The sequence below is a fragment of the Agelaius tricolor genome, unplaced genomic scaffold (assembly GCF_023055355.1).
Source record: "Agelaius tricolor isolate 1412-34295 unplaced genomic scaffold, bAgeTri1.0.p SCAF_45, whole genome shotgun sequence".
NCBI classification, from domain to species: Eukaryota; Metazoa; Chordata; class Aves; order Passeriformes; family Icteridae; genus Agelaius; species Agelaius tricolor.
The window spans coordinates 483,328-510,621 of record NW_027269305.1 but is presented as its reverse complement, the minus strand read 5'-3'; positions in this window follow the sequence as shown (position 1 = coordinate 510,621).

Here is a 27,294-nt window from a genome sequence, read left to right as displayed (position 1 = left end):
CAAAAATGCACTATTGATACATATATATCAAATATATATTTTTTTGGTATGGCTTTGAGAATAACAACAATCAAAATAAAAAATAAAATTGAGAAGCCTCATTTGAAGTGACGTGATAGTGAAGTGTCATATGGAGCCCAGTAAATACTGCAAGTCAACAAATACATGCATTCATCCTAGAGAGTGTTTCCTTCAAAGATTTTAAATATACCATATTTAAAAGGAAGCAGTTACATCACAGTATTGATTCCAATAATGGATAATCAATATATTGATGATTGTGAGCAGAGATGGCTCAGCTGGCTGTATTCTCCTAGAGAAGCCTGAAGCATAGAAAAAGAAAAGTTGAAGTCATTCAGAGAATCAGAAAAGGCTTTAGGCATTAGTTTAACTTGCTTATAATGTACTTTTTATAAGACCAGTTTATTCAGACTTAATTTATCTGCAATAAAGAGGTCCAAAAGGTTAGACCAAAAGTATAAAATTTTACTCAGCACTAAACAGTCCTGTTCTGAAGGCAACTACCTGTTGGAGATAGGGGTTATGAAAGGTCACAGGAGAAACAGTGAATGAAAATAATATTTTTTATATTAGTCTATTCCTGAATTTTTTTTTAAATAAATGAAAACTTCACCTTTTGTATTTGAGTGTTCTGCTGTGCAATGTTAAAATAATTTAAGAGACACCTTGGTGGAGTGTCCCAAGAAATGTGTTTTACATATACTTTTTTTTAGTATTCAGTGCTATTGATAATTATATAGAGATATCTTTGTTTGATAAAGTGCATAAGTTTTGCATACAATGTGTTAGCTATACTATTGCAGCACAAAGGACTACAAAATCAGAGAACTCAACCACTATGAAGCTCAATAAGGAAAAGGGGACTTCCAGATTGGCAGGACAATCAAGGAGAAAGAAGGGTATCAACTGGGCCAAAGTGAATGATCCATTCTCATAAAAGAATTCTGACACGTCTACTCCTGACACAGAGATGCGTTACATTTCTTAGAAATTAAGGTGAATATAATAAAAAAATGTCAGTTAGTACTCTGAACACTAAAAAAAATAGAGATTGGCAATAAAGAAGATTTTGAAAAAGAAAATAAATGTAATTAAAGATTTATTTAAAGTCCATTTCTACACACATTTTGAACAAAGAACCATATATTCCTTGATCATACTCTATCTTTCACTCTCTGTATGAATAAATCAGAGCCACATCCTAAAAATTTATGACATTTTTAGGTCCTGCCTATTTATTTAAGAAACTAGATAATTTGAAATTAGTGAAATAAGGACTTGATGTACAAGGAAGCAGGGAACAGGACATTTCTGAGAACTGGTGTTTGTCCCTCTTTCTCTGGTGGACCTCTGTGCACATAGGTCACAGTCCAAGAATCACTCACTCTGGAAGGGACCTGAGGCATTCTCTAGTCCGGATAGCAGAGTTGGCCCAAACAGGTTTCTCAGGGCTTTATCCAAAACCTCCAAGGATGGAGAGTGCCCCTCTGGGCAGGTTGTTACAATTACTGTTTTCCTGAGGGAAAAGCTCATCTCATATCCAATACAAAACTTGTTTTTTCAATTTAGGCCTCTTTCACCATGCACCACTATGAAAAGCCTGGTTACATCTCCTTCATAATCTCCCTGTAGGACATGGGGCAGCTGTGACATGTCCTCAAAGCCACCTCCAACTCTGCCTGAAAGACATCTGTTCCACCAGTCTCTCTGTATGGAGGAGCCATTCCAGACTGAAACCACCCTGATGGCTGCTACTGAGCCCACTGAAATTTGTCAGTCCTTTCTGTATTGGAGGTCCACAGCTAGGCACAGGTGTTGTCTAATAAATGCTGGTTAAGAGGAGAGAATATTTTTCTTAGTTTTCCCAGCTTTTCCTGGAGTAGCCCTGGATGCTTGTGTCTCTCTCTCTCTGGTTCAGGTTCAGCTTGCTTTTCATCAGAACACAGCTCCTCTCTCCAGAACTTCTCCTCAGCCAGTGCATATCACTGCAGAGGGTTATTCCTTTGAAGGAGCAGGTCTTTGCATTTGTTCTTGTTGAATTTGATAAGGCTCGTTTGTCCGTTTCTCCCCTTTTGTGTGGGTCCCCCTGTGAGACAGCTCTGCTCGCATTGGCTGGTGCCCTCAGTGTCACATCATCTGCAAACTTGATGAGAGTGTCATCTCTTGCTGTTGGTCCTGATGTCAAGCAGGAGAAGTCACAGGACAGACCTGTGCAGTGCTGCACTTGTCAGTGGCCTCCAGCCAGAGTACCACCCATTAATCACAGCCCTCTGTGCCCAGTCTTCCAAACAACTCTTTTACAGATTCATTATCCACTCGTCCATACTGCAGTATCTTGGCTTGGGTTCAAGAATATTATGGAAGACAGTGTCAAAAACCTTGCTAAAGATGAGATAAATGACACCTACTACTCTCCCCTTGTCTACAAATCCATTCATTTTATTATAAAAGGCAAATGGTTGGGCAGGCATGATTTATCCCAGGAAAATACTTATTGACTACTTCCAATAACCTTTGTCTCCTTGAAATGTTCAGAAGTAGGTTCCAAGATTTACAGGGTTTTCAAGAAAGTTACTTCACATTCTTCCAAGGATGGAAGTAAGGCTGACCTATGTGTAGTTGCCTAGATAATATTTTTAGTCTTTCTCACCTTTTTATGTTGCTGTCGCTTGCAGTAGGGTGATTTGTCTTACACCATTTTTTCTGAGTATTTTTGCTTTTCTCTGTTGTTTTTGTTTTAAACTAAATTGATCTATTAATGAATTAGAAAATCCAATAAAAATCCAGGTACTATTTAGATGTTAATACAGACTAATTCCTTGTTTATTACTTCTTCCATTCAAAAGTGACTACCAGGTGAAAAATCTGTAAATATAATTTTTCTTTTCACTGGCAAACTCCTTCTTCTAAATTAAATGGAAAACTGCAAATGGTGATAGTAAAATTCATGTGTTTTCAAACTATCTTTGGGGAAACAAATGGCTGCTAAATACTTTTTTTGATTCTTTAGAACATGAACAATCTACTTATTTAAAAATTCCGGTTGAATATGTCATGAACACTAATAAAAAATGGAACAATGAAAGTCTTTAAGGTTTGCATTTTCATTCAATGAAAAGAATGATCTCACTAAAAACAATCTCCGTAATGTCCTATAAACCTATAAAATAATATATTTTCGGGAATTGCACTTTATTGAATGTTCTGAAACTTTACTGTTGGACCACCAAGAAAGTATAGAGAGTATATTCCTAAGGAGTATATTTTTCAATTGACATAAAATGTAATGAGTCAACTCCTTAAAATATCATGAAGCTATTTTTATTTTTCCAAGTGAACACAATTATGGGAAATCTGCCAAAGAAATAAATACAGGGATTGGAATAACAAAATTTGAATCTACTAATCCTAAAGCCTGATCTTCCTTCATGTAGTTTTTCTTTTCCCCAGACATATATCTCTTTTCTTGCTTTTCAGGTTATATTTGCTATTGTTTTTTTCATCACAGCCATGTGGTTCTCCTTCTCTCAGATTTAATTCTTCTCTTTCTTCCTTCTGTTTCAGTCTCTCATATGTCGGACATATTTTTATTTTTGTTTTTCTTTCTGGTCTCCTTTCTTTCACCTTTAATTTTCTTCTCTGCCTGTTCTAGTTCATTTTTGTCAATGGTATCCCAAGCTCTAGCCTCTCCTGTGGCTTTGTTTCCTCTTCCCCCTTTATATTCATTCATATAAATCAAATATCCAGTAAATGTCATACAATAATATGATATGCACATTAAGAAAGGATTATCTTGGAAATGTGAATGAAGCTGCTTCCTTATTCAAAGAAAAGTTTGGATATACAGAAGGCTGCTTTTAATGAGAAAATACCAGAGTAATTCCATTTGAGTCCAATTAAGTCCATGGAGTTCAATGAAAAACATTTGTAATACAAGATGGCTGATTTGAAGTTTTGTAAATCTTTACAAACAATGCTGTCTAATTTTTCTGAATAAAATGGCAAAAACTGGAACATCCCTGTATGTGTTAGGTAACAGTGAAGTTTAATTTCAGGTTTAGATAAAATTAGATAAATCTTATTCTTTTAAACACTATACTTCATTAAGCCAGTCATCAGGATATTTTTAATTTGTATAGTATATAGACCTTGAATAAATTATACTATATACTATAAATTATAAGAGTTATGTCAGTTATAATACATAAGTTATAACAACCAGCAGATTAACTTGGATAAATGGTAATGTTAAAATCTTTATCAGTCATGCTCCAAATAGACTTTAAAGCCTCATCTTGTATCCCTTTACTCAGCAGAAGTGATGTACATGGTCCAGGTGCACACAATTACACTACTTGTCCTTCTGCTAAAACATCTACAACATGAGTGAAGATTACAGACCTCACTACAAGAATAACTGGGCTTTTTCTTTGTTGATATTAATTTCTCACTCGCCCTAGTAAAACTTCTGCAATTAGTCATTTCCCAGCCCTGTAATTTATCAAGGTCTCTCTGGAAGGCTTTTGGTCTTTGAAGGAGTTAACAGCTTCTCCCAATTTTGTATCATCAGCAAACTTGTTTAGGGTCTCTTGAGGTCCTACCTTAAAGTCCTTTCTGAAGTTGTTGAAGAGCACAGGGCCTAAGACAGAGCTCTGTGGAACCCCACTAGTGACAGGTTGCCAGCACATACATAGCGGCCTTCTATTTTTCCAAGGATGCACAGGAAGTTGTTACTGGGACATGCTGGTCATAAGTATGATAAAAGACAAATCTACAATGCTTAACTTTTTATTCATGTACAAAAACTATTTCAAACTACTATTTTCTCACACTCACTTAACTTTACCTCAGCATTCATCTCGAACTGGGCACACTTCCCAAAATAAACCATGGAATACATTCAGCTTTTTCATCCATACATCTTTTCTTTCCTACTAAACTCTTTGCTTCTCTAATTAAAACACCTTTTAGCTAACAAGAGAGCACAGCCTGTCAAGTGACACACTTAGTAAGAAGGGTTTAGTACATATACCCTTGGGCTCCTTTCCTCAAAAAGGTTATCTAACATTTATTTTTTATAAACTTTACTTGGAAAAAGTTCCAGAATGTACTTTCCAGAATAAAGTACAGTACATTCTTTTTTTAAACTATTGATTTTATTCTTCTGTGCAAAGAGGCCAACTTGTCATTTGAGATGAGTTCAGGAGACTTCAATTAAACCTTGGGGCCATCAGGTCTTCAATACAATTTTGCATTTTGAAATACAGTGATGCAATGTCAAAAATGAAGCACAGAAAATTCTCCCAGGAAGGAAAAGAAGGAAGGAAGGAAGGAAGGAAGGAAGGAAGGAAGGAAGGAAGGAAGGAAGGAAGGAAGGAAGGAAGGAAGGAAGGAAGGAAGGAAGGAAGGAAGGAAGGAAGGAGAAGAAAGAAAGAAAGGAAGGAAGGAAGGAAGGAAGGAAGGAAGGAAGGAAGGAAGGAAGGAAGGAAGGAAGGAAGGAAGGAAGGAAGGAGAAGAAAGAAAGAAAGGAAGGAAGGAAGGAAGGAAGGAAGGAAGGAAGGAAGGAAGGAAGGAAGGAAGGAAGGAAGGAAGGAAGAAAGAAAGAAAGAAAGAAAGAAAGAAAGAAAGAAAGAAAGAAAGAAAGAAAGAAAGAAAGAAAGAAAGAAAGAAAGAAAGAAAGAAAGAAAGAAAGAAAGAAAGAAAGAAAGAAAAAGAAAACATTCATGCCAGTGCTCAAACTTAGGGCTTAGGGGCCATAATTTAAAGGCAACCAATTGATATCAAAACCCATGGAAGAATAGTCAGATGAAACTGTGTCTATTGTGCAGCTTATAGTGGTTGTAATCTCTCACAAGCCATGTTTTGAAAGCTGTTTAACCTAAAGTTTTAGTAGTGACAATGTATTGAGATGCTGCACATTCAGAAATCATTGTTAGATTCACAGGATCCCATAAAATTTGGCTGTAAACAGAAAGGAGAACAGTAGAAATCAAGCTCATGTATCAAATTTAGCTACAGGTTTTTCAATATGATTTTATTTTCCATGTTATTTAACTATTTTGAACACTCCAAAATAAAAGAGACCAAGCCATTCTAAGCTGGGTATATTATACTACATTAAAAGTCAAAATATTTTTACTCTTCAACATTTTTTGTTTAAACTATTCTGGGCATACCCAAAAAGTAACTTACATGTTCCTAGGGGAAAAAAATCAGATTGTGGATGATTCATTAACTAGAAAAGAAGCTTCACTAGAAAAGAAGTTCACATAAATGTGAACTTCAGTAACAGTCTGGTTAGCTTTATTGAATATAGTTTACATTTGGAAATATTGTTCAGGCCTGACTGATGGTTTATGAAATGCCAGTATTTTGAATTAATATCTTCAAGTAAGGAGACAGTACAGTATATTCTTCAAGGTATTACAATTTAATTAACTTTTCATATAGTTTTATTTTTCTATTAATTTAGTTACTTAGATATATTGTGTTTTTTTTTTTTTAATACAAATCACATAAATAAGAAATGCAAATGAAGCTCACAAAGAATTACAGAAATTTGCTTGGTATAAGTTGCAATAACCATTTTTTACTCACTATTTGATATATCTCTAATTTAAAAAATCCTACTATATCTAAGTGTGAATTGATGGAAGTATTCCTCTTCTTACCAAATAAGAAAAATGCTCCATATAATGCACAAATAATTCTTGGCTACCTTCCTGCAAGTAAAATTCTCTATGCCCCAATTCTTTTTCTTGTCATACAGGAGAACTTCACTGTTCACTTTGTCTATGAATAAAATCCCAAAATTTAAACATTGCAACTCATAACAACTGCTCAGAATCCCACTGAGAACCCACACAGAGAGCTGCAATAAGAAAAAGCAATCAGACCTATTAATTTTTGCTATGTTTTTATAACCCCAGCTTACATATACCCTGAATGTTTTTTCCATCATTAATTTTCCCAGCATTATTTTTCTCCTCAGCTAATAAATTGGTATTTTAAATCAATGCTAACTTTATTCCACTAATAAGCTAATAATTCAAAATGTACCTACTCACATTATAACCAAAAGAGAAATTCTGCTTTTCAGAAGTGTACTATTAAGCTGCTTTTAAAAATATAAGGAATACTTACTACTTGAAGATCAATTTCTCCTAAAGATATGGTGGATTAAAAGCTGATTGCAGGGCCCATTCTTTCCCTTTGTCGGTAGTGGAAAGATTTTATGAGTGTTAGGAAGAAAATGGAACTGTCAAAATGGAATATAGATAAATTAATAATGAATTAGGGCAAAGATTTTCAATAATGAAAAATGAAAATTCAAAATATTTGGGCTTCAATGCAGAGAAACTCAGCAGACCTATTCAAATGTTCTTGGTTTCCTCTCTTGCTGCCACAATATTTAGGAACTTTGAAATGAAATTTCCTCATTTAATTTGAAATTAAGGAATTTACATGTAATACTCAAGTGAACTCTTTTTTATCTCACAATCAAAGAAGCTCTACTATTTACCTTTTGCTAGTAACTAATCATTTAAAAAAGCAACAAAAAACACCAAAAAAACCCAAACACTCACCAAAAAAAAAAAAAAAAAAGACAAAACCAAAAACCAATTTCTATAACCTCCTAAAAAGAAATAAGAATTACCTGGGGTTTATCACCTTAACAGCTACAAAGTGTTCAGTGCTTGCAGAGACATAAGGAGTTTCTTTTATGGTGGCTTATACTTAACACTTCAGCAACAACTAAACTATGACTATGTGTCAAAAGGCTTTTATCAGTTAATCCCTTTGCTCTTTCTGAAGATATCTGGGTGGAAATGTTAGGAAAATTGTGACTTTTTTTCCTGACTCTCAGGCAAAAGAGTCTTAGATACACATTGCTTTAGGTCAGAACACAGGCTGGTTTCAGCTTGCCATGAAACAAAAAGTAACACTCAAGAGGAAAAGGAGAGGGTAAAATCACATGTACACATACCTGATTTGGTGTTTGAGAAAGCCACCAAATAATAGCATTTTCTCCCTTTCTTTCCCTAACCCATCCACATATGGTGCACTGCAACTCAGCAATTTATGTCACAGTTTTCACCCTACACCAAATCTGAGGTTTCTTGGCATGTTTACTTTTCAAGTGTATAAACACCTCAGCAGGATGCAAAAGGCCATTGTGTGAATCAGTGAATTAACTGGTATTTTTGAAGAAGCATAAAATCATTTAGGTTGGAAAAGACCTGCAAAATCATCAAGTCCAACCTCTGATGTAATACCACTATGCCCATTAAACTACATCAAAAAGTGCCCTGTCCAGTTATTTTTTGGATACTTCCAGAGATGGTGACTCTACCACATCTCTAGTATTACCAGGACTTACAAATAAAACAGGGTAAAAAAATATAATTGTTTGATCTTGAATTGTAGGAATTGTAGCTCACAATTTGTTTAATGTGACTCATCTAATAAAGTATTCTCATTTTATAGGGTTTGGCACTGACCCTTTGAAACATTCCAAATTTGCAGAATTATGCTGTACATTCGAAAAATTTCCACTGGATTTTTTTTGTCTGCACTTGAAAAATATATTTTGAGTTAAGTGAGATCAAAATTATGTAACAGAAAATTCCTCTTCAGTAAGATAAATCAATAAGATGAATAACAAAAATTGACAAGACTGAAAGTTAGCAAGAATTCCTTTGGAGATGCATAAAATCATTATGCTTTAACCACTTGCTGAATGTTTAGAGTTCAAATAAAATGCAGCCCACACAGAGAGATATGCAGATATCTTTCACTTGTGATGTCATTAAAATAATACTTTTGCCTTTCCTCTGTCGCACATATAGCTATTGTCTACAGAAAAGGATAAAATAATGTCAGAAGACAGTCTACTGTAGATTTCAGTATTTAAGAGACTGAAAATAGTATATGACAGCAACTGAGAAAAAAATCCTGGTTTTTGAGCTCATAGTTTCCTCTTGCCAAAAGTAGAATTGTATATGGGACAGCTGAAATCTTCTAGATCATCAAATTGGCTTCCATTCTTGATGTCATAAAATGTAGGTCTGGTATTTCATGGGATGTTCTGTGTCACCTTTCTGTTCTGCTCTCCTTTCAACTTACAGTGTATCTGAATGGCAAGATGACTGGAGATCATTTTTATATGAGTGAAGGAAGCATAGAAAATGTTTGGCTCATGTCCTGGTCTTATTCCAGAGTCACTTCTTCAAGAATGACACAGGAATAATATTTCATATAAGAATAAAACTTTAGGTAAATTCTGGATGTATCTGGAAAGAAATGACTAAGATCTGTAAATATGTGCATTGCATGGGTCGTCAAATGCAATTTTCCTTAGAGATGTTGATAATCCCTTTGCAAAATACATGAAGTAGATTTTTTTCATAATTACTCTTATGATATTTCTGATATATTTTTTAATTAACCTATATAAATTTTTTTTAACAGCCCTATCATATGTACAAGTATATTCATATTTCTTGTCACCTGTAACCTCTAGGTCTTTGATTGGTTTTCTGTCTCTTTTCCCACCTTCATTACTTTCTGGAGTGCTGGTTCAATTTTCACAGATATTGCAAAAAACAGGTCTTGTGGATGCAGCTAGCTTTGAAATAAATGAGTAAAGTTCTACTACAAATGTGGAAGAAAGGAAGGCAATTTAAAATAGTGTTCTACCACTGTGCCTAAATCAGGCTGCATTAATTATATCTGGTGGGGGAAAATATCACTTAAAAATTATATGCTGTGCCTGATGTTACAGCAAACATATATTGCTGAGTTTATGCATCTATTGGATTTTTCTAGCTCACCGAAAATAAATATAAATTATCTTGTTTTCACAACATTAATGAAGATTTGATATCTTTGGTGATATAGGAGCTCGCTTCTTCTCTTTCCCCTTTGCCTCATAAATCTTGCTGAGGAAGGTGTAGTTACTTCAATACATTGTTGATTTTTATACCATCTTTTGGGGTCAGGATAATGAGTTACAAAAATTATATTGATCTCATACCAGCTAGGTAAATCTTCCATGACCTTGTATTTTCTTTTCTTCCTCTCATCCCCCGGCCCCTTCAGTTTCCTTTATCAATTTTTCTAACACATCCTAGAGTAAGCTGCTTTCTGTATACAAATGATTCAGGAAGGCTGAAGATAAAAAAAACATGATACTTATATGCTGCATTGCAATAAACTTCTCTTCACAGGTCCTCTAAGTACAGGTAAGTTCAATTACACAGTTGTTTAATTATAGTCTTATCCCTGTACTGATATTCCTTCACTGCCATTCTTCCTTCTGTCTTGAATGAACTCTGGGAAACAGTAGAATAAAAAGACCATTTTAGTACGAGCTTGCATAATAATCTCACTTTGATCTTCCATAGGAATTCTGCAACCTGAAATATTGATCACAGAAAAAATGCTGCTTTTCCTCAAGATATTACTGAAGAAAAGAACTTGTGTTATTGCCCAGAGTCATAAAGCAAATGCAGACATTTTAATTTTTGCCACAACAAGGGTTTCAGGACTTCACATTGATAGCAAGGGTGATCTTAAGAATCCAGAAGTAGAAACAAAGACCAAAGTATCCCCTGAAAATAGCTGATAAACACATTAAATTCCCAGACATCATCTTGAAAACTGGAGTTCTATGTTCGTGCTACATTTTTTCCTTTCTCAGTAATCATACCACAGAATCAGTATTTTCTGTAATCTTCAGTTACATTAGTCCATTCAGTTACATTAGTATTTTTACTAATTTCATTAGTATTTTCTGTAATCTACGTGATACACCTCTGCCTTATTGTTCTGAGCTTTATATATATTCTGAATGAAACAGAAACTTTGGTAAAGATAACATGTGGGACAATCACAGATTTATAATAGTGTAGTCATATACAATGAAGACTATTTTCCAGACTTCTGTGATGAAACATTAGCAAATTCCTCACCAGCTATATTTTGTTTTCTTCTCTTAACTCTATAACATGCGTAGGAGTCCTGGGACTTTTATTCTCTCTAAGATTCTCTCTTATTTCAATGGTTCTTGTCAACTGACTGCTACAGATAAGAGGTAGGAAAATTAAAAGTGAGTTTGGTATTGCAGCGACATTTTTGTTTCTTTCTTGTTTGTCTCAATTTTTACTCTTCTGGACAAAGCTTGAAAATAATGGAAATTCTCTAAAAATTCCAGTGTTTTTCTTCTGTAACAATATATGTTTAGGGCTTGGGCACTGGCATGGGAGTAAAAGATTCTCCTAATAAAACAAACTCAAGAACTAGAAATATCCTTGGAGAAATCATTATTGGCAGAAACAAAGCCATGATCACTTTTGAACAGCCTTACTGGAAAAAATTTAGCTCATTTTAATATATTAATAATTAGAAATAATCAGCATTATTGACACTAAAACAAAGCTTTGTATTCACAAATGAGAAATCATGTTCACTAATAAAGACATTGTTATAACACAAGAACAGCCAGGCATTTTTAAAATCATTGAAGGTTAGCAAAAAGACTTTCAAGGTAATGTTACAGAACCTAGAGAAGAGGTAGACCTTGTTGCCAAATTGCCATAGCTATTAAATAAAAATAGAAACAGAATCAATATCAGCCACTGAGAAAATAAAATTACTTAAAACAACCACATTAATTTCTCAAATCTAGCGGTTAGTTTCTCTCCACAATGTTCCCATGGCTTTTGTCAGGTAGATTCAGTCCCTGACCAGAACTAACAAAATAAAAAGAAAAAAGAACCAGATGTATGATGCCAGTTTCAGAAATTGGATCCTTTTTCTCTGTATTTTGATGATGTGAGTCAGTAATCAATGTTTTATCTTACATTTTTTAAAGATTTAATAATTATACCAAGCTTAGAGTTCAGCAGAAAAAGCTAAATATATTCTATCAACCTTCCTCTGCTATTTTTTCTACTGCAAAGAGAAGTAATTTCCAGTTCATTCCTTTAGAAAAAGAGTATCTCTCAAGGGTAGAATATTTTGATTACTACATAAAAATACAAAAGGTTTGTTTTACATACTTTCCATATCCTGAGGTAAATTTAAACCTAGTAAAGTGGCTGAACCAGGAGAAAAAGCTTTATCAATATTCTGACATTGATGCAATGAAAAAATATTGAATATTCCTTCTAGGTGTAAAATTTTCATCAACTTCCTTTTATCTCACCAAAATATTTAAACTGTTAATATTGTCACTCTGCATACAAATCAGTGTTGTAACAGACTTGTAACAAACACCATACAAGAAGCTTATGAGCTGCACAGAGACATATGAAGCATTATAACTTGAATTCTCTTACAGAATTTAATTTGTAGATGCTCAAATTTTCTGGTTTCTAGACCTGCCACTAGAAAAGGGAATTTTTGTCAATCCATGTGATAGGAAATGTGATAGTGCACTGTGCTCAAGATAGTGCACTGTGACACAAGAATAGCAGGCTATCATACTGAGGCTCACTCCATACTACTAGTTAGGAAAGTGAGATGAGACAGCTTTAGGTGTTATGCTTCACAGCAGAAGAATTGAATAAAAGGTGGTCTTTTGACTTATTCTTTCATTGGACTGTATCCAGAGATCACTCCTTGAGACTTTATTCTGATATTTTCATTTAGATGGGTAGTCACACCGAAAAAGAAACACTAGGATTTGTGGAAACTTAATAGTCTGCATCCCAATGTGATAGTCTTATGGGTAAAATGGTGACTTCGTGATGTGTCTATGAATGGCATCATTTTTGGTGTGAGCTCCAGTTAAATGAATCTCAAATGGAATCTTGCTTGGAATAGCAGTCAGTAAACACGCAGAAAGTATTTAGATGGTGTAGGGGGATAGAATATAAGTAAATAAAGGAAGTATAGATTGTAGTCTTACCCTCTAAAGAGTTGCAGCTGAGCCAATTATTAAGGATTAGGAGCAGGCCTGATGTTAACAGGCCACAGCTGTAGCCAATCAGAAGAGTGCTATAAAAGAGTGGATTGGGTGGTTGGGGGGAACTGGAGTCAGTTGGCTGCTGTGAGGATGAGGAAGAGTCAGTGCCTGGAGGAGATGCCTACGAGAAACATCAAGGAGGTATGAAACTCTAGCAATATCAAACCCTTGCAATGTAATGTCAACAAGGTAGAAGAATAATTAAAATATTTTAAAAAAAGTTATATTGCATGTTGTTGTTGAATAACTACCACTTATAAATAATTTCCATAGTGCTGAATATATATGTCTTTTTACCCAACATAAAGGAAGAAATCCCTGGTAGTACAATTAATACTATGCAAGATGTTGATTTAAAAGGTCTGCAAGGGATACTGAGCTACCTCTTCCTCTGCTGTAATAGCAATTTTGAAGCTAGCCAAAGGAGTGTTCCTTTTAAAACTTGCTGTTACTATGCTACTGTTGTATGTTGGGCTGGGAGGCATTTAAACAGAAAAAGAGTGAGCTGAAAAATGCTCCCAAATTTTTAGTCCGGAACCAGGCTTTGACTAATAGATCTAAATTAAAAGTAAACAAACCAACAAATAACACCACCACCATAATTCCCCCACATGCACACAAACCCCCAAATGAACAACTCCCCTTAATGAATATTTAAATACTTCAGTCAAAATTATGTGTACTGCAGGCATTTCAGGACCAAGTGGCTGTCCTGCAAACCTTGATTGGTGGTTCCTTAGACTGAATTTATGATATCTTCAGTTGGATGAACTTTGAGACTCAGCTGGCCTCATGAAGACACAAAGCTGTAGAGGGAAAAAAAAATCCAGAAACATCACCATCTCCCTATCTACCACTAGAAATAACTCTTTTTCAAAACTGGTACCTTGGTCTTCATGCATGCCCTCCTTAACAGGTGAAATATTCTTTCATTACAGCCACTTCTCTAGTACTATGGTAAACATGGTTCATTTAGTGATAGAAGACTCAACTCCATACCATGACCTAACCATGCTAGGTACTGACCCACAAGTATGGTGTAAGAGACCTCCCACTCAAATCCTCATATGTACATGGACTTAATAGCAATTTCATTTGCACATGAATTTGAAACTTTGTGCTCAAATTTTCTGAGACTTTGGCTGTTTGACTCTATTGTCTTTAACTTCATGACTCCTACCTCTGCTTTTCTATAAAAACATATTCTGTGTTTTTACAGAACCATAAAAATTTTTGGGTTGGATGCAACATTTAAAGACCTACTGCAGGTCCCTTGCTCTGGACAGTGACACAGTTCACTAGGTCAGGCTGCTGAAAGCCCCATTCAACCTGGAACACATAGGGGTGTGACAGCCACATCTCACTCTCATCATAAAATATTTCCTGCTTATGTTCAATTTAATCATCCCTCTTCCAGTTAAAAACCATTGCTCCTTGTCTTGTCACTGCAGGCCTTGGTAACAAAAGTTTCTCTCCATCTTTAAGACTTTTTTGTATCTTCTAAGGCCTCAATAAGGTTTCCTCTCCAGGCTGAACATCCCCAGAAATCTCAGCTTTTCTTCACAGGAGATGTGTTCCCTCCTTCTGACAATTTTTATGACCTTCCTCTGGACCTGCTCAAAGATCCTTATGTCTTGCTTATGCTGGTGAGTCCAGAGTGTGGTGCAGTACTCTAGGTGGTGTCTCATGAGAGTGGGGTGGAGTGGAGAGGAAAAATCACCTCCCTTGATCTGCTGCTGGCCACAATAATTTTGATGCGGCCCAGACTGTGACTGCCTTTCTAAGATGAAAGTTCACATTTCTAGCTCATATAAAGGACTTTGTACTTGGCCTTGTTGAATTCATGAGGCTCATATTGACCCACTTCTACAGGCTGGGAAGGTCCTTCTGGATGGTAACCCTTCCCTGAAGGCTACCATTCCTTCCATGATTCTATAACAGCGGACAGGCACTTGTATTTCTGTTTCTGGTGTAAAAGCCCAAAGGTGGAGGATATTCACCGTGCCTCCATAAGCACACATAGCTTTTTGGTTTTTTTCATTTGGATTATCTACTGGTTGATTGATGGTGTGAAATACGTCTTCTATCCAAGAAAAAATTATTTATTTCCTTCAAAAAGAGAACAGGTTTCTCTTATGTGAGTAGACCATCAAAGTTTTTGAAGAGATAGAATTTCCCAGTACTATGTGGGAAATCTACATGACCGGGCAATAAGCACCAGATCAGTCTGCTTTTTTATATAGCCCAGGATTTAAAAAATATTTTCGATTGAAATTGTAATTTATTAGTAAAATATTATTTTTTCAGGGTAAGTCGGTTTAGATCCCAGAATAATTTCAGTATTGCTAGGAAAGATATAACTTTCATGAAGTGACAAGGCAAAAAAATCCTGCTTTATCTCCCCTATGTATTAGCTAATCCACAGTTTTGAGAAGCTCTTTCTGAAGACTTATCTCATAGAAACTTTAATCTCTATCAGCAGTTCTCCTAATACATACTCCCAGTTGTGAGTATATCCTCGCTTCTTGTTTAGTAATTTATTCTATCCTGGGATTTGTGTGAGGCATTATGAAACAAAATAAAGAACTGGAATAAAATACATAGGAATGTACATAGGCCAAACATCTCAGAGAAATGGGCTGGCAAATAGCTTTCAGTAGCACCAGTGACTGGCTGGATGTACAGTGCTCTTAAAGTACTTTGAAGTTCTGAGACTTCAGAGTTAAGCAAATCTAGAGGACAACCATAGGACCATTTATATGATCAAAATAAAATTAATTAGTAATGTTAACCCTAACAAATTTTAAAAATTTTAAAAATATTTTAAAAGAGACAGGAGGGAAATATATACATGGGGATCAACAGAAGAAGTAGAAGACTTGTCATTTGACCTCTTTCTCTCCTTCTGGTAAAATGACTATAACATCATTATGTTTCGGGAACTTGATAAATGTTTATAAAAAAGTACTCTTATGATAGTCACTGCTTTAGGGGATATCACATCTACTCTTCCCTGAACCTTTTACAAGAGAATATCAGGGAAAGATTACATTAGCATCTATTCCAAGAAGATTTATATATAAAAAGAGCAAGCTGCCTCTCATATTCTGAAATTCTGAAGAGACAAGCCATTTCTTGGAGTGCATAATATTTTTTCTTGAGGACTACATTTTTGAAAGTCTTATAGTTCCATAGTCCCACAGTCAGGACAAAACAATTGTATTTGAATCTAGTTCACAAAAAAAAAAAACCCAAAACCTACAAAACACCACAGATCTCAGCTTCCTAAATATGGTACTACAAAAATTAAAAAGAGACATATTAATTTAAAGGTTAGGAGAGCCACAGAACAACAATATACATATAGCAGGTGCACTAAATGTTTGTCTTTATGAGGGGTGGTGGTGTTTATTTTGTTTTAAGATTGGCTTTTGTCATCAAGGTCCGTTTCTAGCTGGAGATGACTGAGAGACATCTGCTTTTTCTCTAAAGGAAGCTAAGGAAACATTATAGGAATTAACTAATAGAATGATATGGCTCGAAGAGGGATTTAATATGAAGCAGTTATTAAATTTCAATTTATATTGGAACAGCTGAGCTCACAACCCATTGCACAGCACCTGAATCACAATCTAGGGCAATCCCACATTTCTTCTTAAAATATCATGCAATGTTTTCACTGATGCACCTACCTGAATTCTGGAACTTTATGTGGGTAGATTTTAAAAAGTTTTCTGAGCTATTCTGATTCAGGACTGACTGATCTTAATTTAAATATTCTGACATATGTAAAGAAATTTTTCACAAAATGCACTCGTTGAGGAGAAAGATGGTATCAGATATAAACAAACCCACAATTTAATAATTTTATCTACTTTTTCTCCTCAGAACACAAATGCAAAGTTAGATATGTTTCTAAAGACATTGCCACATATAGTACTGTCTGAAACACTGACAAGTCATTAATTGTTTTTTTAAAAAAACATTTATTAACAGCACTTTTCATCATTTTTTGTGTATTGCTCTTAGGATACTCTGAAAGCACATTTAAAAACTTTTAGTTGTCCTAATACTTTCTAAAAATAGATGTTGAATACCTCTCTTTGATTTGTATATTAGGAATTCTAGAAATGAAATATGCACGGCTCTACTTGTAGTACACAAGGTCCCAGGCTCTCGCACAAGTCCTGCACAGAGCAATTCATTAAACCGCCTGTGATGCAATAAGCAGAAACTACTTGGTGCCTTATATGCACCAAAAAAATCTCACTGCAATAGCTGAAATGCTTTAATGAATGATTGATATGAAGGGCATAAACATCGCTCATGCTGACAAGCTTTTTCAGCAGTACAGTGTTCTCTCTAGTAAAATGAAGGAGAAAACTGAATATCTAGCTCAGAAAGAACAGAATGAGGTTCACTATATTTCCAGACAAGTAATCTTGTTTAACATCTTTGTTGGTGATGCGGACAGTGAGATTCCATGTACCCTCATCAAGTTTGTCCATGACACCAAAGTGTGATGTGGTGGACATACTGGTGGCAAAGGATTCCAGAGGGACCTCACCAAGCCATTCCATGTGAACCTCATGAAGTTCAACAGGCAAAGCATAAGGTCCTGCACCTGGATCAGGGAAATCCTTAACACAAATACCAGCTGGGTGGAGAATGGATTAGAGGCAGCCCTGAGGAGAAGGACTTGGGGGTGTTGATTGATGAGAAATTTATGAGCCAATAATGTGAGCTTGCAGTGCAGAAAGCCAGCCATAACTTGGGGTGCATCAAAAGCAGCATGGCCAGCAGGACAAGGAAGGTGATTCTGCCCCTCTACTCTGCTCTCCTGAGACCCCCACCTGGAGTGCTGAATCTAGCTCTGGGGTCTCCAGTACACGTAGGACATGGACCTGTTGGAGCGAGTCCAGAGGAGGCCACAAAGATGACCAGAGGGCTAGAAAAGGTCTACTATGAAGACAGGCTGAGAGAGTTGGGGCTGTTCACCCTGGAGAAGGCTCTGGGCCTTCTCTTAGAGCAGCCTTCCAGTACCTAAGGGGGTTACAAGAGGGTGGGAGAGGGATTTTTTACAAGAAGCCTGTAGTGATAGGACAAAGGGGAATGACCTTAAGCTCAACAGCATTAGATATTAGGAAGAATTTCTTAACTGTGGAGTTGGGGAGGCACTGGAACAGATTGCTCAGAGGAGTTGGATGCTCCACCACTCTAATTGCTCAAGGCTAGATTGAACAATAGGCTAGGGGTCTGAGAAACGTGGTTTAATGGAAGGTGTCCTTGCCCACAGCGGGGAGGTTAGACACAGATGATCTTTAAGGTCTCTTCCATCCCCAAAACATTCTGTGATTCTGTTCCATAGTTAATCAGACAAATACTTAGGAAAAAATAAATTAAACTAACAGGTGACAAGAAAAAGATTAAGAATACAAATTAACATGTCTATAAGCAAGCATCAGATAAGTAAATACAGGCTTAGAAAAATAACTGGAAGCTGGAGGTCAATTAGGGCAGATACAACAGGGGGCTTATGAAGTTGAAATTTAGAGAAAAAAGCTGTGCTGGAACAAAAGCTGCCCTTATTTTCAAAGGTCAAATTCTGATCAGTTAGGAAGTTATCTTTGGTGTGAAATTTCTGAATGCAAGTTATGGATTTCTCTTTATTGCACTACTAGAATAAGTCCTTAACAAGTTTTAGCTTACAGTCCTACTACTCTGATTCAGATTATCTCTGGCAGTCTCAACATTGGTTTTCATCTGAAAAAAAACTCACTTGAATTTTGTAATTACTTCAAATTTAGTCAATTTTTATTTCACTTTTCAATGATTGACAGCAGCTTTCCTGAGACTATATTTGTTCACCTGTAACCTTTTCTGCTTCTGAAATATTTTACTTGTATATTTTTCTTGATCTCCTCAGTGTCACCTCCAGTGATTTAGATTTGTTATTTCATACTGAGTTATTTGATTTCTTGTCTGTAAAGATTTGTTTTATTTCTATAGGGTTGTGACTGGTGTAAGTGAATTTTTGACTTCCCCTGGAATTAATTGTACTTCAATTCATAGATTATAGTTTAGAACTGAAAAATAAAAGGGCATATTTACAAAGCATCTGCTGCTTGTATAGTACAGCACTTGTGTTCAAAAGGAAGATTGTTTAAACTTTTATGTGTTATCATACCCCATAAGTTTTCCCTTCAGCTGTCATTTGAGATCTCAAGCCTATTTTCCAAGGCAGTATTGTATAGAAACTGAAAAGACAAGTTAGTCTATGTTTTTAATAGAAAATTAAAGTGCTGGGTTGTCACACATAGTTGCTGCAATCACATGTGAAAGATATATGAGGGATATAAGCAAAATAAAAAAATAAAACCCCAAAATTCAGTTGACAAAGTTACTAAAGAAAAGACTTTATTGAAAAATATATTTAAAAGGTGGTGTTATTTTTCTCTTATACCCCATTCCCTAAATTATGCCTAAAGTTAAAGAGGACATATTTTCACATAAAATGTTTCAATATAATACAATCCTTTAATCTATGGAACCTGTACTCCCTATATTCTTTGTGGGGTCAGCTCAATTTTTAAACAGGTAAGTATTTCTCAAAGATATTTTCAAGCTGGTAAAGAATAAAAATTGCTCACCAGAATAAATAATTTTCTGGATCAAGCTTTTCTATTTAATAATTCTTTTGCACTTATTTTGTAAGTTCATTTGTTTGCTTCTAATGAGGGAAATAAGGGCAGTCATTGCAGGGTATTCTAATATCCTCAGTGTTTAGCAAAATCCCAGAAATGCTCACCTGTGTGATCAAGTGAAGATAGTGCTGTGGGTTTCCTTCTGAAGTCTGAGCCAACACTGCTGTGCAGAGAAAGTTGCTTCACTTCCATTCAGCAATGCCTGAAACAGTTTGTGGCAAATTGTGCAGCAGAATGGTTGGAGTAAGGGTTAATTGTCAATACCAAGCTGTGCAGATGTGGTCCTAAATGTCCAGGATCTCAGTATTTTGCTTTCTCATGTATTTCCAGTAGCATACAAAGGCCATGTTTTAATTCTCTGTATGCAGACACCTGTTACATTCTAGAAAGAAGTAGTGTAAAAGCAGGAAGGAAGAAAGACTTCAGAATATCATGCCAGTAAGGAAAATACAGGACCTGGATGAGAAACTACGGGGTCAAGTGCGCACAAAGGGATTTCTAAGTATAACCACTGAATGGGTGGAAAGGCTTGGAAGTTCAGCAAGGGTAATGACATCTTCCAGGCAAAGAGCTCCAGTGGTCCTTCTGAGCCAGTGATCAACCTTTACCGAGAGCCTAGGATTATCCTGAGAAGTAGACTAGTGAAAAAATTGCTCTCACTCTTCTATCATGATTTTAATTGCAGTGTGTCATTCACCAGTACTTTATCTATCAAAATAAACTTGGTTTCTCAAAAGTCAGAGTGGCCCTACCCACCAGAGGAAGGGACTATCACATAAGAAGAACATTGATTTCCAAAGATTATTTAAATTTCTTATGGATATACATATTGCTCCTTGTTTTGTATTGTATATGAGTAGTACCATTATGTCAGCCTCAGAGAGCTGGTGAGTATGGAACTTAAATATATAGTATAAGTGTAAAAATTCCTCAACAATCCTCATATACCTTCACCAATGATTTATATATTTGCCCTGGGTTTGCTCAAATGCTTAATTCAATTTAAAAAAAATGCTTATAATTGAAAAATCTTCATCTTATATTAAAAAAAAGTTGTTTATATTCATTCTTGTCTGCTCACTTAGGGATAGGAATGTGAAAGCAACATATTTTTATTAAAATATTTATAAAATGAGCTAGTAGCTTTCTTAGAGGAAGTTCCCTATTTATTCTGTTTGGAAATGGTAACAAGTAGGCTTGAAGGAACACTTAACCTTTAAAACAAGGAAATTAAAATTCTTTACCACATGCTGCTAAATGCTAAAGCTGAATTTTCCTTTGCTAATTCGCATAATAATAATGCCACCCAGAATATTTGTCATAAAATCCAAAGTTTTTTTTTTTACAAAACACATCCACCCACCCTGAAGACACACCTTAAATGATCTCTATTCACTCTACTAATGAAAAAGAAACAAATATTCTATTGTGAAAAGATGAATGACATTTCAGGCACAATTCCCTTTGCAAAGGAGAACTATTTAAGTAATTTGTCATGCATTTTCGCATGCTTGTTTGTCTCGTCAGAGTACACGTGAACAGATTTCTTAATGAGACACATTTGTTTTATTTGGATTATGTTTGTGCAGCTCTTTGAGCATGTAAAGTGCTATGTAAGTGCTCAGTATTATTCAGCCCAATCCTCAGTCACGACCTCTATTGTTTTTGGATTCCTGATATAGCCTATTATCAGGAAAGGAAAGAAAAAATAATTTTAAAATTATGTCTCATATAAGACTGTGACTTAGATCTGTTGAATTGTAACCACAGAATAAGGAAGCAGAATATCAGACTAAATTCCTCTTTCTAAAAGAGAATGGCAAAATGAAAGAGAAAAAGGCTCGATCTGAAGGACTTTCCAGTTATAGTTAAAAATCCAGAGTACACATACATGTCGTAAGTTCAGATTCAGTCCAGGTCACTAATAGCTGAAAATCATTACCACCTGAAAGTTGTTTAGCTGCCCATATGAAAATATGTTAGTGTTCTAAGGTCATAGAGAAGAAATATTATTTATTTAACATTGTCATCATATTAGGTAGTATGTGCCTTTTGGAAATAGCCTTGAGGCTGATTTTTAGCTCAGAGCACTTCTGTTCCAAACTAACATAAATTAAGTTCTTCATTAGAACCTTCTAGATAAAATTAACACAGAGCCCTGGAAGTTAAGAAAAGACAATGAGAAATGCATTATTATATGGGAGGGGAAAATTAAATTAAAATTCTACATGTCACACAGCACATCAGTTTGTCATGATGAAAATTCTTGTGTTTATTGTATAGAGAGATTTAGGAAGTTCTTGTGCTAGATCTTTTTAAAGAAATGAGCTTGAGAAAATATTTCCAAGCATAGAACAGACATTAAAACAAACTGAAAGACTGAGAACCAACAAATCAGCAATATTATGGCTAGTGAAGATTTTTAAATGAGCTTTATTAAACCATGGAAATTTCAATTATGTATATATTTTACTAGCTAAATTCTATGTAATTAACTAATTCAGTACTACTAAAATTTGTCTTATGGTTAGAGAAAGGAAATGTTCAGAGATTTGTGTGGGGACTTGTACTCCTCAATGCATTTGCATCTAACACAGTGACTAGAGACAACAGTGAAATTACAAGGTTTGTTGATATTACAGATATAGAAAAATTAAATCTGACTCAAAAGAGCTGCATGAAAATTTCATAAAAATCAAAGAGAAGTTGATGGAATGAATCTAGTGAAGCAGTGTAACAGGATGGCCAGAGAAACTGTGTCTGCCACATCAGTTGGAGATGTTCATGGTTGGATGGGCTTTGAGCAGCCTGATCTGGTAGAAGATATCCCTGCCCACAGAAAAGGGCTGAAACTGGGTGATCTTTGAGGTTCTTTCCAACCCCTAATATCCTATGAGTCTATAAAATTCAGTGTAAAATAATACACAGAGCAAAACAAATGTAACTGTGTCCAGACAAAAATAAATTGAAAGTAACTATAACTAAATTAATTTATGGTGAATAGGTCCTTCAAAATTTCAGCGTTCATCATTGATTGAAAAAAACACCCAGAAATATTAGAAGAGGAGATGAAAAAAAAAAAAGCAGCAGCAAATATAATATGGCTACTGGGTAAATATTTTGAACGTGAGCATTTTATTTTCTGAAGATGATAATTGGCAGAGTATAATAGGGAAAAACATAAAGTCCAAAGGTAAAGGTTTCAAACTTCTGCACATGGACAAAGTCAATCAACCATAAGTTTAAAAAATGTTAAAATTTTGTGGGTGACAAAGCAGTTTTACTTAATAATTAATGAGCTGGATAAAAAAGTAGAAAGACTTACTCATTTAGAGAATTCACCATCTTCCACAATGAATGAATGAATGAAGGGCCATCAAATGAAGCAGGTTATTAGTTTAAAGCAAAAAGATATATCTGTTTTCATGTTACATACAATTAAATTTCAGCGCTTACTGTTTAGAATGTTGTGCATGTCAACAGTGGAAATGGGTTAAAAAATCAATTTGCTTTATTCATGGGCAAAAAGTGTATCACAATCTATTAAACAAAAATACAATTTATAGTCAGGAATTCTATCACAGTCTAAAAGAAACTTAGACATTACCCAAGAAATAGTGTTAATGTTGAGCTAGCCTCCGATAAGGAATTCATAGGCTTGATTTGAGGTGGAAGAATATAATGTTTCTCAATAATGATTTAGTAGCTTAAAATGTAGCAGAATGAGAGAAAAGAGTTTGTTTTACTCTAGAATAAGACAAAAAGTTTTGGGCTCAAATCATGGGCTCAAAAGTTTCCACAGCTCAATCATGTCAGCAGATTTCTCAGTGAGAAAAAGATTTAATTAATTTTAAAATAGTCCCATTTTTATTATTGAAAAGTGATGCTCAAACTTATTTATTGCAAATTTTCATCATGCAATAATCTAAACTTGCTTCTCATTCTTCCTTATTTGTTGGTGTCATTCCTCAAATTGCACTAGTGTCTGTGCCTCAGTGATTTTGAAAACTGTCACTTTCATCTGTTGCCATTTCACATGGTCAGTCCTCAATGGGAGATTATTTTATACTCCATTACCTTCAAGTAGAACAAGGACTGAAACATAGCTGTTGAGAAAACTTATTCAAAGTCACAAATTTTCTTACTATTTACGACAACCAAATGCATTTTGGTTCTTTCTGTAGCTCTGCTGCTTTATATGACTTCAAACTCTCACCATCCACAAAGACATTGCAGTTAAAATGAGGTTGTTTTGGGTTGGTTTTTCTTTTTAATTTGATTCAATTGACCTATTCTGCAGTTACTTCAGCTAACAGAATCACCTAAAAAATTCATCCTGATTTTAAGAGTTATTTTAAAGAAAGTTTATCATGTTAAAATTATTTAAAGTTACTGGGATTTGAGCTCCTAAATTGTTCTTTGGTGACATGCTAAACAATGAAGTCACATCTTTCACAGAGACGCTCTTTTGAATTCGAACTAATAAAAAACAGGCAGTAGGGAGAAAAAGGGGCATTTTACAAGGTTCACTTCCTCACAGGCTTTTATGAAATCATTTATGCTTTTAAGCCTGAAAAGTTGTAGTAAACTAGAATCCCAATAGACTTGAAGATCAGGCCTATGATATCTAAATGCTGCTTCACCATAACACTTGGTCTTTGAGCTCATTTATATTAACAATAGACAGAAAAGCAGCCAGATAAGATCACTATTACTTTCTATTTCCAGATGAGACTTTTGCACTGGGTTCATTCATCTCTAGTCCTTTTCAATGTACAAAAAAAAAGTCACAGTTTATTTTAGCTAAACTAGAAAAGCTTTGGAGACATTCTCAGCATAAATATCCATGTGTATTGAATTTGCATGGCTAGGTTTTGGTAGCAGAAGAGACTGTGGAGTGGCTTGTGTGAGAAGTTCCTATAAATTTCCCCCATGTCTGACAGAGCCAATGCCAGCTAGCTCCAGGACAGACCTGCCACTCGCCAAGGCTGAGCCCAACAGAGAGGGCAGTTACATCTCTGTGATAATGTATTTAATAAGGAAAAAATATTATTGTGTTGCAGTGTGATGTAATAGCCTGTCTCAGTATCCTAGTTCTTCACCCAGGTGTGCCAATACCCTCTCCCTTCCCCTCCCTTATCGTGTGATTGGCAGAGTTCAAAAGATGCCTCTCAGCCCTGGGGACATTGGGCTATCCAGGTGTCATTTGTCCCGTGAGACTTCCCCCCATTGCCTGGTTGGTGGAATCCCTACCCCTTCCCTCCCCCTCTCCCTGGGGTTAAAAGGCACAGAGACCACACGGTTCGCTGTTCTGTTGGAGCTGTTGCTGCATTCAGAGGCCTGTGTGCCAGGAATAAAGCTCTGGGATGGAAACCCTCCAGCAGAACCCGAATCCTTTTTCCTTCACCTCGCCTAAAGCCTTTCCACCAGATGTAAACCTGAGCTCCTGCTTGCCTGGACTTGTCCCAAGCGCTGAGCTGCAGCATCCAGCCAGCCAAAGGTGTCTCTGAGGTGAAACCACCACAGCTGCTGCCCTTGGTCAAGCAGCAAGAGCCAGACCAGCCCAGGCACGTTCCATCCGGCAATATTGGGATTTTATTCCAATATTATTGCACAGATGTAATTTCACTAAGAGAATAGAGGAGGGAGCACATGTGAGAGGAACAACTCTGTGGACACCAAGTTCAGTGGACAAGGAGGTGGCAGAAGTACTCCAGGTGCCAGAAATAAGACTCCCTTCCAACCCATGGCAAAGATCCTGATGTAGCAGCTGTGCCCTTGCATGGAAGACCACAAAGATGCAGAGACCCACCTGCATGCCATAGAGTAGACCTAGGCAAAAGCAGGTGGATACCTGAGAGAAAGCTGTGCGCCAGGGGATGCACACACTGGAGCTGAGTCCGGGAAGGGATCTGTAACCTGTGGAGAGAGGAGCCTACACTGAAGCCGGTTTGCTGGTAGGATTTATGGTCCTGTGGGAACTCATGGTGCCTGTCTGTGATGGACTGCACCTTCTGGAAAGGGAAACACATTGGAGCAGTTCACGAAGAACTGCTGCCTGTGGGAAGGACTGATATTGGAGCAGATCATGGAGGACTGTCTTCTCTGAGTGGAATTCAACACTAGAGCCAAGGAAGGACTCCTCTCCCTCAGCAGTGGCAGAAACAGCCTGTGAGTTTTCAAGATTTGTTTTATTTCTCACTATCTTGCTCTGATTTTGATTGGTAATAAATTCAATTAATTTCCCCAAGTCAAGTCTATTTTGCCTGTGACAGGAAGCAATGAGCCCTGTTCTTATCTCAACTTATGAACCTTTTTGTTATACTTTCTCACCTTTGTCCATTTGTGGAGGACAGTGATAGAGCAGTTTTGGTGGGTACCAGACATCAAGCCAGGGTCAATCCACATGCTGTGCAAACCAGTTTTCCCTATCACCCACCAGCCTTTAGAACACAAGCCTGGAGAACACAAGTGTTGGCTTCCTACCTGCTGAAATATGCATATATATTTCTATATCACTCAAATACTATCTTTACAGTGTTGAGAAGGAAAGCAGAGATGACAGAACTTTGTTCTAAACCAAATATTTTTTTCATTATTATCTTCTGAAGGCTGCTGGACCAGAACCAAGACTAGATTAAAACTAATCATTAAAAACTTATCACCCTCTGTGAAGCTGTAGGAACAGCTGTCTCTGTGCCTTCATGCCTAAGACCACCACATCAGTCAGGTAAGAAAACTTGACGATCAGCAGTGCATATCATCATCATTCGTTCAATGCTATTTTCTTTTTTCAATTAAAATTACTTCCAAATAAAAAAAAAAAAAATCCAATTTCTTTTTCATTAATCCTGACCATGTTTTCCCATCATATTCACAGAGCAAATTTCACAGTTTCTGTTTAACAGATGCAGCTTGACCTGACTAGAACTTGACCTGACTAGAACATCAGCATTGTATGATACACCCAGTAAGTTAAGTATAAAGAAAAATTATGGCTGTGTTCAGTCAGTGCTTGGGTAGAACACTGCAACCCACAGCTTGCCTGGATGCCATCGAAGGAGGACCACTTGGGAGAGCTGAAAGTCTTTCCATCCCTCCCTGCAGGTATCCAAACCTTGTGGTGCTGTACTAATGGAATACTATGCCTCTGGGTAGGCTTGGGGGTTCTGCATGCTCCAGAAGTTTCATATTGCCTCCCTGGTGTCATAGAAAAGATAACTGAGGATAACCAAAAGTTACTGATGTACTCAATAGGCTCAAAATAATCTTCGAAGTATGGCATGCACTCTACAGCAAGTCCTTTTTGTTTACTAATATCAAATAAGGTCTTGGTTAGCAATGTTAAACTTATATTGAGTGCATTTTCTGAAACAGAAAAAATAAACCCTCCAAATATTGTGCATTTGTACTTTCATAGATAAAAATATTGACTATTAAAACAGTGAAAATTTGGTACTCCAGAAATGATAATTTTAGAGACTCAAAGAGTTGTGAGAATTTAACACAGCTGATGCAATATTTCCAGAGAAGATGAATTGTGAGGTTTGTTGAAGTGGAAGACTAAGTGTATTTTCCTTTTGATATTATTTTTTCACA